Source organism: Numenius arquata, chromosome Z, assembly GCF_964106895.1.
Source record: "Numenius arquata chromosome Z, bNumArq3.hap1.1, whole genome shotgun sequence".
Lineage (NCBI taxonomy): Eukaryota > Metazoa > Chordata > Aves > Charadriiformes > Scolopacidae > Numenius > Numenius arquata.
This window is the reverse complement of record NC_133616.1, coordinates 24517990-24538012: the sequence shown is the minus strand read 5'-3', so window position 1 is coordinate 24538012 and position 20023 is coordinate 24517990.

The window sequence follows — 20023 nt, the reverse complement described above, 5'->3', positions numbered from 1 at the left end:
AAGACAAGTTGCCAGTGACATTTTCAGACTTACCTTTTATACCACTTTTTTGTGAGCTTATTCAGGGAACCTGGGGAGAAGAGCATCCTGGATGTGGCTGGACTGTCCTTTTGCTGACTTCCTCCAGAGCTGTATCTCGTTGGGAAGCCTGGTTAGTGGAAGGGTGTGCTTAGGTGACTACAGCTTTGATGAAAAGATGGTTTTCAGAAATAGCTTCTTCTCATTAGTTTTCCCATTACCACTAAGATAAAGTTGCCAAATGGTTTCTGATGCTCTTTCAGGCATCAAGTTCAGTTAGATATGTACCTCTGAAAAATGAGGAAATGATGAGAGCAAATCTATGGTATAGCTGCAAAACTCTAAACCCATTCATCTTTTCACAATGGCCTATCTCTAGCAACAGAGATTCCAATTAGACTAAGTATTTTCAAATCAGCTGGAACAAATTCCTTAGCGAGCGTGGAAGGTCTCTTTGTATAAGTAAGGCTCATTATTAAATAAGTACTAGAAAAACTCCAGCTTTTAAGTGGAATATATTCAAGTGTAATTCCACTGCTTCAAAACAGAGAAAGTAGTTTTCCAATCTGACATTAGTTTGCCAGAGATTTTTCAGGATTTTATCAAAAAAGAGTCTAAAAGTACAATGAATACCAGTCATGTGGTTTCATGGAGAATAGGTTCTGTAAACACATGTTCTTTTATTTTTCAAACATATGTATTTTAACTAGTCTGTGTCGATGCAAATAATTTTCTTACTATCACACAACACTTTCTCTAAAAAGCTTACATTGTCTGGAATTAGCAAGTATTTTCTATGGATTTGAAAGTGGTTCACTGATAACTCTCCAAACTGTGACATTAATGGAAAGATATCAAGAAGCAGAGCTATGAGAAAAGAGACATTCCTGAGAAAATGTCTGTGGTCTGACGTTACTTGACATTGTCAGTGGTCCAGGTGACCAAAATGGTAGGATAAAGTTCTTGGCAATATGCAGACTGGTGGGATGCCAAATAACAAGAACTGGTTGGTCTTCTGGACTTACCTGAATCACCTCACAAAATGGTCTCTATACCATGTAAGGATAGCATTGCACTGCATTGCAGAGAGAAAAATTATGAGAGAAATGGTCTGATAATTATGTGCCCAGAGAGGTGCTTCTAGGAAGAACAAAGAAAAGGCAAAGGAGAAGGGTTTACCTACGCTTAAGAGTCACAGATGGGAGCTAAAAATAGATAAATGTGACCTTGCAATCAGATATTACTTGACAGCAGTGAAGGTAATTAAAAGGTAGAGTGGATTACTGGAAGAATCAGTAGACTTCCAGTCACTTAGTCATTAAAATGAGATTCCCTGCTTTTCTAGAGGACTTGCATGCTTTAACCGTTTTCCTGGAGAAATTAAGTGGCCTCTATGCAAAGTGGGTCAAGAGTAGATGGCCGTAGTTGTTCCTTGGGCCTCACAGCCTGCAAATAATTTATTGATAATTCAGATGTTAAGTTTACAACACAGCAGAGAGGAAAAAAGCCAGCTTGGCCTCGGGCAGCATCTGTAAAATGAACAGTCTGGCTTTAGACATCTCTGAACACCAGCTCAGGCCATCACCTCTCCAAAAAGAGTCTCGCTAAAATAGAGTCCAGAGAGGAATAACACAGACCATCCTGACAAGGAGTGATTTTTGAGCAGATCAGACACAGTGCTACTATAATCTCTTAGTGAGGTCAGTACTAAGGTAATGCAGAAGTGTTTCAAGCACTTTAACTACAATAAATACTCTGTAATTAAGAAAAGCAAAGTGTTAGGGACCTGTAGGTTTTGCTGTGGACTTGTAAAACTGCATTAAAACATGACAGGAAAAGATGTCCTGCATTTCAAGGACATGAACCCAATGGCTTAACAAGACATCATCTTTAACTTGCTTAATAAATGCACCTCTTACAGCATTTCTGAAGCCCCTGGATTTCAGCAGTGTGTCCCACTCCCTGCATCCCACTGACAAGGGATTTGAGCATGGAGCATCGTCCCGTAGCGTGACAAGCACTACAGGTTACATCAGGTGATAATAATGAGTAATGCTACAGTCCCGGAATCCTCTTGCTCACTGATATTGGAAATGCAAAGTGAGCTCAGTGCCTCTGCACAGCCCCTAACAACCCAAATCTCCAGGGCTAAATAGCAGCCAAGACAGAGCAGGGCCCTTTGAATAAGAGATACCATTCAAATTCAAAGAAGCGTAAAAAAGAATAATAGAGGATCGTGTGCCACTGAAAGAGAGGCAGAGAAACACAATACGTGAGCCTTGAATAAAAATGAAAAACTAATCGCACTATACCGAGGCCGTGGATAGAACATTTGATCCCCTTTTTTGTATTCTGATCAGTCAGGCAGGCATAAAAATGACCTTTCTTACATGCATGTTTTCAGAAACCTGTTTCAAGCAGATGTTTATTTTATCTGACTGGATCTCAGCTGGCCTTCAGCACAGATGATACCAGATGTTTTCTATTTAAGGGCTGTTCTCTGAAAAATTAAGCCTGGGCAGTACAGCAGGTGTCTGTGTGCGAGCACTTCAGCTTCTACATCCTTGGGATCATTTAGTGCTTATTGACTCCAACATAGGCTGCCAGTGAGCAGGAAAGCTGCCTGTTCCTTGGCTGCTGTTTCACATATCTTACCCGAGAGGTCTGGGTATGGTTTGAAGGTTCCTGTGCTGGTACCAGGCCCCTGGCAAGTAGCATCAGAGGTGCCCTCTGTCAACTTGTTGGTGCATCCTTCCAGTGGTGCCAACACACAAGCCTTTGAGCCCTCCCTTTTTTCCTACTAGACCAAGGTTTTCTCAACAATGAACAAGAGCGCAAACCAACAGCGTTTCCTTCCTTTCAGCCCCACTGCACCAGGCTCTGGACACCTTTTCCACCATGTTTTATCTGGAGTCCAAGTCCAGAGAAAGCCACCTGCAGAAAGTAAAAGGATAAAAGACCGCCTTTTACTATTTGGCTTAGCTAGTATGGTCTATGAGACCGCCTGAAATGGGCCATAAAAAAAGTTCTGTCTGGCTCAATATCTTCTCTCTGACAGCGGCCAAAAGCAAGTGTCCATGGAAGGGTGGCAGATAAGGATGCACCAATAGAAAACTTTACCCAGCTAATTAGTGTCCCAACGTCTGGCAATATGTGGCTGAGGACCACAGTGAGCCAGGGGTGGTTCCTGTATATTGGGTAACCCCCAGTGCATTTGTCTATCATTAACATATTCAGTCTCCACACATGCAATTGGGCATCTACAATATCCTGTGGAAGAGAGTCCACAGTTAAGTTATACATCACTTGAGCAGATCAACAGCGAGCAGGTAATGTTCACATTGGGGGAATCACCTCCTATCTGTTTTACACCTGTCATCTGTTAAAAAGGGGGTGTATAAAAGGAAGTTCTTGAAAAAAGAGATGAAAGCACACCAAAAAGTGGAATGCCATGACAAAAAAAAAAGGAGAAAATGAAGTATTGACTTCAATAAATTGCTGATCTCTCGCTTGCCTTCCATCCTAACTGGAAAGCTAAAAAGGCAACAACTGCATTTTGTTTGAGTTTTATTGCTAATTACTACTACTATTACTATGAATATCTGCTTAGTTTGGATCAAAACCCTAGAATTTACCATACTATTCATCCCAGATATAACTTTTAGTTAGCTGGTATCTTGCACATTTTCTTGAAGAAAAGCTACTCATTTTGTTAGGAAACTTTAAGTTTAGGATTACAACGTAGGAAGAAGAAACAGGAAGGCAATAGAGGGAAGCAAAATGTTTGAAAAATGAGAATGACGGGCTACTCAAAGAAGAGAACATAAATTCCTGAAATCATAATGATACTGATGAAACCTGAAACAGGTGAGAGCTATCACAGTGAACCTGCTTCTTCTGTACTTCCAAAGACATTGACTATTTTCCTGTAACTACCTGTCTGTAGACCTGCAGCAGTCCCAGCAACAAAATGCCAGCAAGCAGAAAGGCAGAATGAAAGAGGGGCTTTACTGACTTCTAATAAGTGAGTAGAAGAAGAGTAGTAGAGAGACATCTGCCAGTCCTAATCCATTTATCAGCCAGGATTTTGACTTTGAGGAGATTTCTTAGTCTGGGCAGACAGAGGAAGGAAAGTGAAGAAGAATTAAAAGATGTCTGTTCTCTCAATCTCTTTGTTATGAATCTAAAGGATTTGACTGGAGGAACACATTTGGACTTAGATTTTTCCAGTGTAAGTATCTTGATTTGTTTGTGGAGAATTATAGATCACAGTTCACAGAGCAGTCAAATTTCCTTGCACATGTTGTTGGGGTTTGGGAGGTTGTTTTCAAGACATTTGTAGCCCTCTGCCAGCCACGACCTACATCTTCATATAACGAGTCATTACTGCTGCCATATCTGAGAGCCTGTAGGCAAAACCAAATACAGGCTAATACATCCAGAGCCAGTTTGCATGCTTGCAAAGAGGGAGCGTATATTCATACAGACAGATGCATAATCAAGGGACAAAAATAACTCTGAAAAGACATCACCACTGTCCCTAAGAGGCAGTTGGATCTTAAACAAGATCTTTTCACCAGTATATTCCAGGATTTAATTACATTACTATGGATGACAGGAAGTCATCCTCTTTCATCCATGTGGGGATATAGAGATTACTGAAGGATAGCTAAAAAGCTGGGTGTATTATAACATTAAAACTGTTTTATGTCCCATTAATGAGCCTAGTTTTAAGAAAAGAAAAAGAAATATCTTTGATTATACAGAGAAAAAAAATTGCATCACTATTGATAGATACTCAGTAGCAAGGGAAAATCACACATCCCTTTTGGCTCATAATTGAAAGAAAAAAAATAAAAAACCCGACAAGAAACCAGGGAAACTATGTGATGCAGTCTCAATAAATACTGTGAAAACAGCCCAAATGCTTTTTCACATGATTTCTGTAAAATTTCTTTGGCTTGCAACATGACGCTGCATTTACCAGTTCTAGAAAGAAACCATATACTTTCACATCAACTACTAGATGTCAAAATAACTGGGGCAATTGCATAAGAGTTGCCACAGCACAGAGGGAAAAAAAACAAACCTATTTTTTTGTACACACAATATGGAGCAGGAGGGCTGTTTGTGTTTAATTTCTATAATATTGTGAAAGGGTTTCAGTGTTTCAATGTGTTGGAGTACTTTTTCCCAGTTTGTTAAGGATACTTTTCTACTTCCTGTGCTTTTTCCTGTATTTTGCTGACAGCTGAATTCGTAGGCAGATGGACCTCAATACAAGACAAGGGACAAATTTCTTGTCATCAGCACTAAGTCATGAGCCAGATGCAACAAGCACTTGGTTCAGAGCCGTGTCCCACATTTAGCAGGTCAGACTGGGAGCTGGATGGTCCCTTTCAGCCTGACCTGGAGGGTGTGATTAATGCAGCCCTCGCGGCACACCTAGCTCACGTCAACTTCAGCTGAAAATACTTTTTACTCTTAACTTGCAAAGAGTACCTCTAACCCCCAAAACACCCTTAAAACAAGGCTAATGCCACAGACTTTCTTCACAAAGAGCTATCATATGCTAGTAATTTTACCTACCAATATTGCTATCCATGTTACAGCTGCTTATAACCCAGAAGTAAGAAGGAGCTTATTTCAGGCTTCTGTAGTAACATCCCATTCCCTAGAAATGTTACTTGCTGTACAGATTATTTGCTGAATGAAAGCACTGTGCTGACCTGCGACATGTACGTGACTATTTCCACTCATCTTCTTCTGCACGTAACACACAGCAAAAGTCCAGAGTTTAAATTCCATTAAGAAGTTTATTTCAGTAGTGTGATCATTTAATAGGATCATGAAATTGCTTAAAATACTCAATGAACGTCAGCACACATTTTCATTATGTTCCTTAACTTATTAAAAGTTTTAAAAAGGCATTATAAATCTATCTCTACACTATCTAACAAGACAATTTTAATCTTTGTTTTAAAAAAGACCATTTATCAAAGGTAACAATGCTTGCTGGAAGCATCAGAGCACAGAATTACTTACATGTCTAGCTGCTGTGCGTTGAAAATAGGGCAGTAATCCCTGCTAATCCCTAGGTATTTAAGATTACCATGGAATAACACTAGAAATAGTTTAGCAAATGATTTAAGAATACCTTAGACTTTAATTATGTGCAGATAAAGGTCACCGGGTAAAATATTCTTGGTGTGGTTTGGAGTTCATAAACCAGTGAGGGTCTTATTCTAAGGTCCTTTTAATTCCATTCTGCATAATTGAGGTGGAAAAGTAGCAGCATGACAATATCTGACTCAATTTCTAGGTAATTGGTAGGCCTCTAATAGGATTTTTCCACAGAACAACGGAATAGGCAGGCTGTACGTGAAGCAAGGGTCAATAAAAGAGAAAAAAAGAAAGTGAGAGTTCAGAAAGCTCAGAGGGAGAAGCACATCTCGAACTATTTTCCTTGTCTTCAATAAATGAAGAAGTCAGAAACTTTTGTTTGACTGTGAGGAGACTTTTTTGTGTTAATCCTTCCCACACATTTTCTCCTCTTGCCTTGGGCCCATCCCTCCTGCCGCATGTACCCACTGAAAAAGCTCCCTCTGGAAAACAAGTTCATAACAGCTGCTCTATCCCTTTGCAAAACTGAGGCTACTGTCATTATTTAGACACTAGCTGGGGACACTAGGATTTTGTTTCTTTGCTGACACCGGCTTCGTGCAGAGGCGCATCTGTGTCCAGATCCTACCTCACCAGCTCAGAGATGGACACAAGGCTGCTGCTTTTGCCTGCTGCACGTCAGCAGAGCATCACCAGCTTGGAGCGAGCGGGATGCCTGGCCTGATCTCTGTGCTCAGCCAGCGGCTTGTCGGTGCTCCTCTAACAGCATGTCTATCAGAGAGCAACAGCATATGCTGGGTAACACGTGGCAGCGTGCCCAGTTTTCCTTGTCTTTACAGGGTAGTTGTCATGGTGGGCTGTACACCCATCCCACAGGCTGGTGGGTGCTCGCAGAGCTGAGTACCCTAGCACACCTCCTGTTACTGTCTATTCAAGCACACATTGAGAAAAATCTACACTTTTTTTTTTTTTTTTTTTTTAAATCCCACAGCAGCATGCAAGAATGGGATCTCTTACGCTAACAGAAACCTTTGCTACTCGCTGGTGAGCATGCTTTAGGGCTTCAGCAGGGTCCTTTTCAGGTCAGCCACCCCTCCGAGCAGCCGGCACCCCAGCACTGAGGCTAACTGACCACAAAAACACCCTGCAAAGGCTGCAGAGGGAAGATGAGTGACACACAGGCAGCCTGCACTCTGAAAGTCCCTGGCTAATGTCAGCCTCTTCCTCCCTCTCCCCTCAATAGTCACAGCACAGGAGCCAGAGAGAGAGAAGCTTGCTTGCAAACAACTTATGAACCAAAAAAAAGGTAAAAATATCAATCAATGAACACGGTGTTCACAAATCAGCTGAACAAGCTTTAATTATTAGAAAACACCTACTGTCACTGTGATCAAGGTTTGGAACAAAGCTATAATTACAGCATTAGCTTTCATTCCCAAAAGACTAATGAATCAGAGAACTGACATTTAGAATGATATTAAATTATTTTAAGAAACGTAAAAACAATGGCATACCAAAATTGCATTTTTTCAAGTCACAGGAGTTTCACTAACATCCAGGGTTTCTCTGGAAAAGAAATAGATTAATCTGGATTCAGTATAAGAAAAAGAATTCCTTATAGTAAAAATAATATTTGGAGAAATTACATGTAAATTGTATTTTGCCAGGAAGCCAAAACTGACAATCAAATAAAAATGCCCTGAATAGTCATTATGGTAGCACAATGTTCTCCTGCCATATTTCACTTCAACTCTTCTATTCAAGTTGTTCTAAGATAGATAATTAAATAAGAGACTGTTGTAACAGCAGGCTACAGACCTTTCTGTTCAACTCGGGCTCACAGATCTTCCATTTCCAGCTTTATTCACAAACCTGTTATTGCCAGGCCATATTTCTGGGATATTGAATGTGGTTAATGTCATTTTAAAAGAAGTATGTTTTTCAGAAATACAAGACCTGCAGCTGTTATGATGTCTTTTTTTTAAGCCCTCTGCACTGCATACCATTAGCATTTCATAGAATCTGACTGAGAAGTTCAAAATGAGGGCAAACGTGCAGTTCTCAGAAGATCAACTAATTCAATGGTTTGGAGAGAGTAAGTGCTCCAAGAAATCACATTAAAAACTGCTGAAAGTGCTGAGTCAGCAGCAAACTTTGCATACAGAGTCTGTTAACTGGTTTCACAGAAAATTTATGCCTGTGCCTACAAAACCTTGCTTTTTGTTCATGAGAGCTGTTAAGGATTTTCGTTTCAAGCGGGACTTCAGAGATCAGACTTTCACAGCCCACCTGAAAGTCCCTGAGAGTCTGATGCCATCATTTGCTTAGGAATCATATGATTAATTAATTTTGTCAGTTGCTGTGTTAACTCAAAAAACCCCACCAAACTAAACACAAAAATCATTCAAACAACACTGAAACACCAGCTCCTTCAGTAAAGCAAGAAAAAGCAAGAACTGGGAAAATATCATGAGCAATCAACAGAAGCGTTTCCAATGGTCCAAGTTGGAAGCTGCATTTTTAAAGTTAAATGCAAGCAAAGATCACAGACAAGGACTGCTTGCATCACTGCCATTAGTATTTCATCCTTTTTCACGCAAACCCTTCCATTCAAAACTTTATAACAAAGCTGCAATTACTTTTAAACTTGCACAAATTAACCCCAAACTATTTCTTTTGCCAGCAAACCATGCACCTGGCAAATTTCAACCATCTTAATTGAGGCCCCTTTGGAACAGCCACACCAAGTTCTGCCTCCATGTAGATATTGCCCTCAAATTCTGCTTTAGGGTAAAAAGCACATTTATTTTACTTGGACTTTCAAAGACTTTTGTGACTGACAGAGCAGACCTTTACCCTTTCATGCCAGCAGAGCTTCAAGCATGTAAACCTCATTGGGAAGTAAATCTCTGTCCTAAAAACAACCCATGGCACAGTTTCTCTGCCCCATCCCCTTGCACACAACACAAAAAGAGGGTGCAGCTCACCATGGCCAGGGGGGTGCAGGCAGCTCCCCACAAGGCATTACCAATCGGTCCTGCTCTCCACAGTTCACTCATAACTCAGCTCATCCATTGCTACCAGAAACAGATAGACTGATAGCAGCACCCTTGCTGACATGAGGTGACACTGCTCCTTGCCCTGTGCTAGATCAAGACCGACAAATGGAAAAGGCTGAATTTTGCACATACTGAACCCACCCCACACAAGCCAGACCTTGCATCAGGAAGTTGATACATTTGTGAGCAAAACATCCTCAGCATCAAGTCGTAGTCTGCAGAAGTTGCCTCTGTAGTTCCAGAAATGCCAGACTAATGCGTGGTCCTACAGGGAGCTTTGCACTGAAACCCATTTTGGGGGTACAGGCCAGGGTTGTTATTTCTGAGGGCTATGTACAATGCAACTGCAATGATTTGTTCTCTATCTACCAGCCCTCTAAATGAGAAAAAAAATGTTTCTCCTTGCCTCTTTCACCAGTCATTTTGTCTTTAGATGTAGTCTTTTACAAAAGTGCTCTCATACTCATTATTTCTGCTCTTTCTTCCTTTAATTGGAGTAGCTCCTTGTGGCTAAAAGAAAATATTTGAGCTCAGCTGATTAAATGGGGTAGCATTTTACTTGCAGGCACTTTCAGTCTGAAAAAAAAAAAGTGACGGCAATAAAAGTTTGAAAGGCTGAGGTATACGATGGGTTGTTCTTAGGACAGAGGTTTACTACTGAGCAGTTCCTGCTACTGTATCTTTCAAAATTTCACTTACAGCTGTTTAGTTAAACTGCTTTTTTACTTTCCTTCCAAGACATCCAAGTCCCAACTTCGTCCTTTGTAGTCAAGCAAGAAGCCCTGAGACACCAGCAGGCATCTTATATGAGGAAATCTCAGGCTAAGTCCTAAAAATCTCCTTTGTACCCTCCTTGCCTGCAAGGAGAGCATCTGAGGAGTCTGCCAGGAAACAAAGGAGGAGTTTGGGCCATAAGAAACAATTCTTTTTGAAACAAGATGCATCCCCTAAAAATAGTTGAACGACATGTCATGTAGGAGCTTGACAGTACAAACCCAGCTTGATTATCCTATGCATCAAAAATATAACTTCCTTCAACTCTATATTTATAGTTTTCTAGTTTTTATAAAAGGATTCAAGAAGAGCTTCCCAAGATGTGAGGCTGTGTTAGATTACCAGTCTACAGGACTTCTAGTGATAGCTGGAGAAAATTTTCCTGCTATGTCTGAGAAATGTGCATGCCACACAAATGGCTGATATAAGGAGATCAGTTTCTTACAATTCCTCCTGTGATTTACGTCTCTAGATTTCCACAGTGTGACTGAGGGTCCCATTGCTAGCAGCTACTTGTGAATGCAAAGGACTTTATGTACAGTGCTCTTCACTACTTTTTGTCTGTGAGTTGCTGTGCCTTTTTTAATATTTGCCTAAGTGAGAACTTTAGGGGTTCTCCACAGCAGTGAGGCTTTCACATTCTGGCCTGAAGGTCTCTGATCCACGAGGCAGATAAGTGACCACTGTGCTGTATTTCCTCTCACATTTCATTACCAAACTACCTCCGGATACCACAGTTCTCAACACATTTCCTGCCAGAAATAACTGCAGTCCAGGCTTTCTAGAGAACATAGGTATGTACTTTTCTACCACTCATTTCAGCCTGTGGATCATTCAGGAGCGCTACCAGGGAAGGACACATCCGAAAGTCTGTTTGCTACCTCAGCCACTCTTTCCCCTTATTTTATAAGCTGGAGCTCCCACAATAAAGCTGCAAATCTGCATCCTTGTTGTGACTGGGAACCCTGTTTCCCAGCTTGGAGCATAACCACTGCAAAACAGCTAGACTTCGGTTATTTTGCCTCCCAGTGTTCTCCTGCAGGATCACTGCAAGACCTCAGGCTGCAGACATCATCACTAACAGGGATAAGTTGACGGATCTAGCAGCCACATGGGCATTAAATGAAGCTGCTCTTTGCCTTCCTGACTTGATTTTAAGGACCAGCACTGGCCCATGCCAGGGACCAGCAGGGCTCAGGCATCCCAGAGGAAGGCAAGGCAGAGAGCAGCACATCCCCAAAACGCAGCCTCGGCTGCCAGCGGCCTCTGGTGTCAGAGCTTCCTCACATTTGCCCATCTGCCATGGGCTTGACTAACCTTTTTTGTGACCCCTTTCATACCTTTGGCCTCCCAAACATCCTGTGACGATGACTTTCCCAGTTTAAGCATACATTGTGCAGAGAAGGACTTCCTCCTCTTTGTTTTAAACCCACTGCCTGGTATTTCCACTGGGTGCCTCAGACTGTGAGATCCCAATGAATAGTCATTCCCTGGTTATCTTCTCTATACTATTGATGGCTTTTTATAAACTTTCACCATCTTTCTCAGGCTCCAGAGTTCCCTCCCATGCAGAACACAGCTTACCTGGACCAGAGAAAAGCGCTCAAAAGCCTCGGTTCAATTAAACAAAAGCCCTTGCATTCTTTTATTTCTGCTTTGTTTACACAGATTTCCAAGGTTTTTGTTGCCCTCAACTAAACACAGCAAAGCTGAAAAATGTGAGGGAGGAGTGCCACACTTGCATCTTCAGCTGGATTAGCAGGACTGCTTCATGTGTAACAAATGGGAACAGGGATTTCCAAACAGAAGCCAGCTGAATCCGCGTACAGACACACACGCACACATACACACACACCCCCCCACACATTGCTCTGAAGTGCTCAGCACTCCTCTTCAGGACCAGGTGTCCCAAAGGTCTGCTGCAGCTCAGACAACAGATAGCAGCCGCCATGGGACAGAGCAACCAGAGTTTCTGCACCGAGCACTTGGTCATCCAGACCTTATTCTAGGGACTACCAACATAACCAGTACCCTGAAATGCTTGGTCCCAGCTATGCCTGCAGAAAAACAGACCCTATGACTTTAAAAAACTTGTCTCAAAGAAATTGTCCATCAATGGTGAATTACAGCAGTATCACCATGGGGGTAAGCAGCAATTGAGCAGTGATAACAGAAACATCTCACCACAACTACAGGGCAGAAAGAGAGGAGCACTCCAGCAAGCAGGAGCAACCAGGGAGTTCACGCAGATTTAGCATAGTTAGGAGACATTCCTGTTTTTATGAGAACTATCATAGGCTTTTTACTGCTAGACGTGTATTTGAAACTGAGCTTTGCACCTAGTTTCTCAGTTTCCTTTCTTCTGTTTGGACCTGTAGAAAAGTCATAAATATTATAACCTCAATCTCATTTTATGGGAATAGGTGTCATTAGAAACTCAGCATAGCTTTATTGCAAGAGCAAGACTGTGCATGCAGTGTGTGTTTGTATGTATGTATTAAGGTTAAGAGAGAAAAATCCATTTAAAACAAGTCAAGAACCTTACAAATGTCAAATAGTAAGAGAAAAACATTGTGTTCACTGAACAGGATTTAATCTCTAAGCAAAAAGTAGCAGACTATTTTCAAGCTGTAACTGTGCCATTTTGAACCCAACAAATCGAGGTGACACCTAAAATGCAGTTAAGCTAGATTGACTATTTAAATGCAGAAGAGTAGTACATCTTGTGTTAATTGTTAATGTGCATCTCATTCAGCCATCACAAGATTTCCAGCCAGGAATCCCCAGCTGGTTTATTTCCCCTTTTTTGTATATTTGCCAGATCATTGCTGTACTCAGCACCACGCTTCCTGCTTTCAAGGGCAAATCCTCGCTGAAAATACGCAGCAGCAATCCCCTGAACAGCGCTATTGGAGTCGTTGAATTGGACACATGGGGCTGGTGGCAGCACCACCAGGGAGAAGCCCCTGGTTTGGCTCCTGCTGGTGGGGCTGGCAGTGCTGCAGGGGCATTGCCACGGGCCGGGACTGGAAGTGTTGGTGCTGTTGGCCAGTACTGGAAGTGTTGGTGCTGTTGGTGCCAACACTCATGAAAGCACCTCCAGCAAATATGCCCCTAGCCATGCTCACATTGCTGGTTTGCAGAGCAGCCCCTCCAACACCTTGTCACGCGTCACAGTGAGCTGCCAGCCGGGGAGGGAAGGACATTCATGTTAAATCAGCTTCCTGGAAAAAGGAAGCATCAGTCTCTATTCCAGGAGACCCTGCATTACACTGAAATGGTATGTTGATATCAGGACTGGCAGAAAAAGGGGAGGGTTTGGAAGAGCCCAGGCATAGCCATCCAGTGCCCACGACTGGCTGGGATGCCCTTGTTAATACATTGCCTGGAGCCAGGTCTTGCTGTGGAGCCCTGCCTGTCCCCTCTGCTCGGTGAGCTGAGTCCCCCCGGCAGGCAACGGAGAGGTGATGAAACACCCACGGCAGTGGCAGGTTCCCCTGGGTCAGATTGATTGCAGCTACCTTAGGATCATATTTTGACACTGGCATAGGCGTTTATTTTGAAAGAGATTATCCTATGTTTCACCTCTATTACTTAATAACAACCTAGCTAAAGTTATGATGAATATGGCAAAGGAGAGAAGATAGCTATGCAGATCAGATACCCATCATTAACTTAGAGAGCGATAATGAATAAGGTTAATAGCGCTGCTGAGCTGCGAGAGTTCAATATGCTGAATGTAGATGAGCTCTGCAGCCAAATTTCATGAAGATTTCACTGGGGAATGCACCTTTCCTTCACACACGGGGGATAGGAACCTGTATCACAGCTCCACACTGGATCCACTTGAGCCCATCACTAGGACTAGGATTCTTCAGCTTGGACCCTTCTCCTCCTCTGCCCCTGAAGACTCTTACCCTACAATCTCCAAGCAGTCTCCTCACTGCCACAGTTTTATAACACACACATGGTGGAAGCTCTTTAAACGTTTCCTACTGCTTCAGCGCATAGCAGAATAGATTAATCTCCCAAAGATAGGACCCGTAATGAAGTTAGCAGACCAAGGTAATGCAAATGCCAGAGTGATCAGGAGTAGGGGAAGATGAATATTACAGTCTACTGATTTATGATTACACTGGTTGACCTTGCTAAAATTTTCTAGAAATATACGTTAGTTTAGGCAAATCTCAACCCGTCTTCTGGCCAAAATGTTCCTCACAGGACTGCAGGTCTAAACAGGCATTATTTACTACTGTTTGATTCCCAGTGAATCATTCAGTGTAATTTCCAAATGCTCACTAATAATGTATTGGACCAAAGTAATAATTCCCTGTGGATACCAAGGAAATAAAGTGTTTTACAGTTCTATCCCACCTTCCACCCACAGAGCACCCAGCACTTTATGCACTCATGAATTTATCCTTGCTGTCTGTGGGGCCTGAGGAGAAAAAAAAATGTTGGAAAGATTCACCCCTAACACAGAATTTTAACTTCCTTGTAAAATATAATGTAAACATATTTTAAATCAGATTTTTTTTTCCACAGGGATTTTCCATTACCATTTCACTCATTGCTAATTTTAATTGCAAAATATATTCCAGGTTGACAAGATAAGTTTTAGTAGTGAAAAGGCTTAATAAAACCAATCCTAACAGAGCCTTGAGTCACCTTGATTCTTCTCCAAAGATAGGGCATACCGTACCTAGAGCAATATTCCTACTTCCACAATGTGTTTCTAGTTATTCACTACAAAGCCATTAAAATAGTTGTATATGGCATAATGTGACATGAAACAGTAATTCTCCAGCAGCTCAAACATAAGCAGCCTCTTCTTCCAAGGAGAAACCATAGTTCATCTGCCTTAGGGTCAGTGAACGTCCCCAACATCTTAATATCCAAATGATGAGCACTATGGTTCAACAAAAAAAAAAAAAAAAAAAAATCTCAAATAAAAACCTGTTTGCCTTCCAGTAGATGCCTGAGGGAGATTTAAATCATTCCTACTGAAGTGATCAGTATTCCACATGACACTTCACAAAGGAATTAAAGAAAATCAATTTCCTTAAGACCTTCCTATTTCTGAGCTTTTTTATGAGTCAATGACAGCTGAAGTGTTTGCATCGTTAATGAGGTTTTTCAGCACGCAATACCTCAAATGCTGCACAAGGGCTCTCTCGGGATGGATAAAGCAAACTCGCTAGTTCTGATGTCCGGACTTCAGAGCAAGAACCAGGAAGCTCAGCTGTATTACACCTCTCATACGTGCACAGACATATATTCTTTTTAAACTAGCTTGTATTATGCAGGATAACATCCTTTGCTAGCTCTCTGAGCACAGCTGCATTCATATAAAATACCCCAGACTTGATAGGAATCAAGAAAAGCTAAGGCACGACTACGTGCTACACATCTTAAATCTTAGAGGCAGAGCCTGAAAGAATACAGGTAGTTCTTAAATGAAACACGGTGTGAATTGCAAGGTATATTATGGCTGCTCTTTTCCTCTGCAGTAGCTACATTTACCCCCAAATTGGAAGGTTTGGCCTGGGAGGTCTCCAGCCTTAAAGCGTAATTTAACGCAGCAATCATTAGCAAATTTCAGAGCAAAGATGTGCAGAAAAAAAAAAAAATATTACTCATGCTTGCTGCCTCTTAGAATAACTAACCAACAACCTCACTGAGATGTTGCCCTTGCTGTGGTACCCTGCCTCTCATAAAACCATGCCTGGTGGGACCCGTGCCTGTGGGGCAGCACTGACTGCTCAGCAGCGTCTCCCACAGGCTGCAGGAGCTTCCTGATGACTGACGGGCAGGAAGTCACGGAGCGTCTTTAAATTCCTTGTTTCTTACTGGGAGGAAACTACAGTTGTAGTCACACTTCTCTGCAGCCTCCAGCTCTCAGAGGGTCTGAGTTTGGGATCCTCCTCCAGCTCCTGGTGTCCTGCACACGGCTCCTCCCCTATGATCTGCTCTTTCACCTCAGTTTTTGAAGACAGCTTGCTGCATCCTGGATTAGTTTGCCAATCAAAAGTTCACTGTCACACACTTAGAAAACATACTTTATTAGGTTTCCTTTCTTTCAAACATCTTAGTCTTTAAGAAGCCCTCTACCAACACGGGTGCTTTGTCCAATACTGGGGAAATTTCTAATATTTAAGTCTCAAGGCTCTCACATAAATTCCTCTGACGACTTCACCTGTACTGCAGCTAGCCCACAGCTCTGTTACAGCTGCATGGTTTGACCTATTGGTAATTTTTCATCCCACTTGGGGTAGTGCTGTGTCCCCACGCCACTCCTTGGCACGCAGTGTCCACATCAGGAGCACAGCAAACACACTGGGAAGCAATTCAACTCGTAGAAGGAACAAACAATGTTCATCCCATGTATCCAGAAAGTTGTCTGGCATGGGGAGCTGCCCCAGCGAGCGCAGCCCTGCTCTGGTCCACGTTGGTTCTCTCCACCAAGCTCAGCCACAGAGCAGGTTCCCAGGAGGATGATCACCTGCAGAGTTGTACCAGGAATTACTTGTGCAGGCACTAAGCAAGTTCTACTCTCATGTCATTTGGTTCCCCTAAGTGAAGGTTTCAGCTGAGTTTGTCACGCCTCAGCTGAACTCACCTGCTGGGCCCGATTCACCACACTTTTGTACCCACATTATGGCAGAAAAACCCCACATAGATATGCTAAGTTGGTGAAGAAAAAGGCCCTTCAGACCCGACAGTAATCAAATCAGGGTATGGGTGTGTCACCTCTGCCTCAGTGCTTGGTGTTTCATTGCTGTTTATGCAAACTGTGGAGTTTGGGGGGTTATTTTAAAGAAATATACAATGAAAGAATATTTGTGTAAATCTTGTTTTACTGAAGGAGAAGCTGTCACCAATGACTGCAGCAGCAGTTGACACCCAACCATTTTACAACACAAATAGTTTTTAGATAAAGACTCCTGTTTAGGAAAAAGCCCTTGTTTGCTGATGCTTGAGTAAATGCATTTCATTACAAGAGCCTGACCATCCCGTTAATTGGCTAGATGATGCAGTCATTAAATTAAACGAGCTACACTTTCACAGGGCTTGCAATTCAGGGATCCATACTAACCTATTCTCTTACAGTGAATAACAGACTGTAAATAATGCAGACATGTAATTAAGCCCACTAAACATTAAAAGAAAAAAAAAGATTAATTCTAAGGATTCTATTGTTTTTCCCCTTCTGCCAAAAGTCTTTACCTATCAGATATCTCACAGGTTCCCCAACAAGCCCTTCAGAATGACTTGCATGAAACAAGTCTCTTGAACCTCAAAATTAGTTAAAGGTTTTTATGCTTTTTCTTCATGAAGTGACTAAATAAAAGCCATGTCTCAGGGAACACAGATATTCCTGCACAAGTACCTCCTACCATCTTTACAGGTTATCATCTGGCTGCTGTAGAAGGGAGCTGAGGTATCTGGATGCTAACAAGCCAGTCTATGTAATTTAAGTGATGCCAAACACTTGTAACATGTATTGGAAGATGCAAACCTTAGATCTATAGCAAATTCAAAATGCAAAAGTTAAGCTAGGTTAAAGCCTCAGTGTTGCATGCAGAGCTGGTCAGAACATGTACTAAAATGAAGCATGATGTGTACTCTGTGCATGGAGCTTCTGCAGGCTGGTCCCGCTGCAGGCACACAGCTTCCCCTCTCCTCCACACTGCAAAAGAGGATGTTTGGGTCTTTCTCGACAGGTCCAATATCATCACTGAGGCAGACGAAAGGCTAAGGCTGAGGAAATACTCAGTTCTTCCAGGAGAAATATTTGCCTACCAGTTGCACACCTGCTGGCATTAGCTAGGACCAACATGGGCTCAAATCACCAACTTCAGCACCAAAGCTCCTACCACCCAAGCTGAACGACTAAAGTGATTATTACTAGTTAGCACTGTCCACTTAAGTGCTTATATATTTGGACTAGAGCTGTTTGTGAAACATTTTATCATGAAAATTTCACACAGTGAAGGAAACCTGACTGTAACCTAGTATAAACAACTCAGTTCAGGGAATATGACTCCAAGGAAAACATTGTCCAAGTCCAGGATTACCAAAGATTCTGGTGAAGGTAAGAACTGTCCTACAAAGCCATAGCGTGTGACTTCAAAATATCTTTCTGATGGTGTTTCTTAGTTGGATCTACCACTAGCACTTCAGGATCTACTTTTTTTTTTTTTTTTTGTCTATCAGGCTCATTAGTTGAAATTCACAGTGATTTGTGTGAATGATGAAATGGGAGGTAGGACCTCCTGTACAGAAGAGGATTTAAGAAATTGTTTTTCACTGCCTCTTCAGAACTTGGCTCTGACCTCCTAGTCCTGAATAAACCTTTTCCTTCTTTTTAACCAGACAAAGCACAGACCCAGGAGATGTATGCTATTTGGGTAGATCTGAGATATGTGTGCTTCTTGGCTAATAAAAAATTCTCTGGCTGAAGTACTTGAGGTAACGCGTATGTCTAGGAAACAATGGGCAGGCATATAAATATGCGTAAGTGTATATTCAAACTTCTTTTCTCATATCCTGTGGCTGAGAATTACCAGCTATGGGGAGGAAAGAGGAGGAGGAGGAGGAGGAGGAGAAGAAGGAGGAGAAGGAGGAGAAGTAATAAAAACAAAAAAAACCCCATGGGTCTGAGGACCCTTTTTGCTGCTCCTCCACTCAGTGTCTCTTCTGCCCTGAAGGAGGGACATCCAGTCTTAGTTCTAGGAAAAGCCCGATCCAAAGCCAGGAATAATGTATATATTTGAGAGCAATAACCCAGCCTGAAATATTCCTGCATCTCTTAATAAATGGCAATTATCCATAAGCTATCTATTGTAAATGAAAAAATAAACCTACGTAATGAGGCATGTAATATTCTCAATGGTTTGATGAAAAAAAAAAAAAGTCTTCTGGGAAGTATCAGAAATACACAACATATCTCTGAATTCTGGGAAAATACATAAGTCTGATATAGATGAAATTTGTCTAACAATATATAGAGGCAAATACCTTACAATTGAAAGCACATTTGAAAGATCACAGGGACTTACTTATTCCAGCAGAGGTCAGGAACAAATTATGTTCCAAAACATGTGTTCCCTACCTGCGTCTTTCATAGCTTATGGCCAGCTGACATGCAGAGCTAAAACCTCTCACTTCCAGTCAAAGGAACCTCGTTTACAGAGCAAACCTCATTTTTAGGTCTTTAAGCACAAGCAAGTTGGACAAGCATGTCTCTGCCAATTTATTTTCTGGAAAGGCAACGATGTCCTGGAGGCTATACAAGATTTTATGCAGCAATTGCTGATCAAGCCCTTAGACACATAGAGTATGCCATTTTGATAGTGTTTGCTGAAAGATCCTAATGGCTGCCAGGAGGGGAATTTCAGAACCGAAGACAATAACAGTCCTCATTAAAACACTGGATTTGCCGCGCTCATTTTAGATCCAGTTGAAAGAGCAATGAAACTACTTTCTATATAACAGAAAACATTTTAGAGCTGCCTCACAAGGCATTAAATTGCAAAAGAGGTCAGGGCTAAGCTATTTCGCCTGAGAGTTTCCACTCATTGCGAAAGGAGAGGGTGGAATATTAGTTTTGCAGGATTTGGAGTCTGGAGACACGAAGTCAGGTAAAAGGCTTTGGAGAGGAAATTGGAGAGAGATGAGGCTTTCTGAATGCATAACTCCTTGGAGTATACAAAGAGTATATCCTTGGATATACTAGGAGCTGTACCCAGTCTGTACTTTTTCTATTTTGTTAAAGTACATTTTTCATTAACTGAGAGGGCAATACCAACAAGCTCAAATCATAATGATTCATAACCCTGCAAATTCTCTCCTTTATAGGTTGTATTTTCTCAGTGTTTCCAAAATTTCTGAAGAAGCTGACTGGAGTTTCCAACTCTGCACAAAACAAAAGCCCAACACATCTAGGAATTTACAGAAAAACATGACAATTACACTACAAAGAAACCCCAGCAATGAGCCTGAAGGACTCCTGAGACTGCTGTTTCTGACTTTGTTATGGTTCTAAA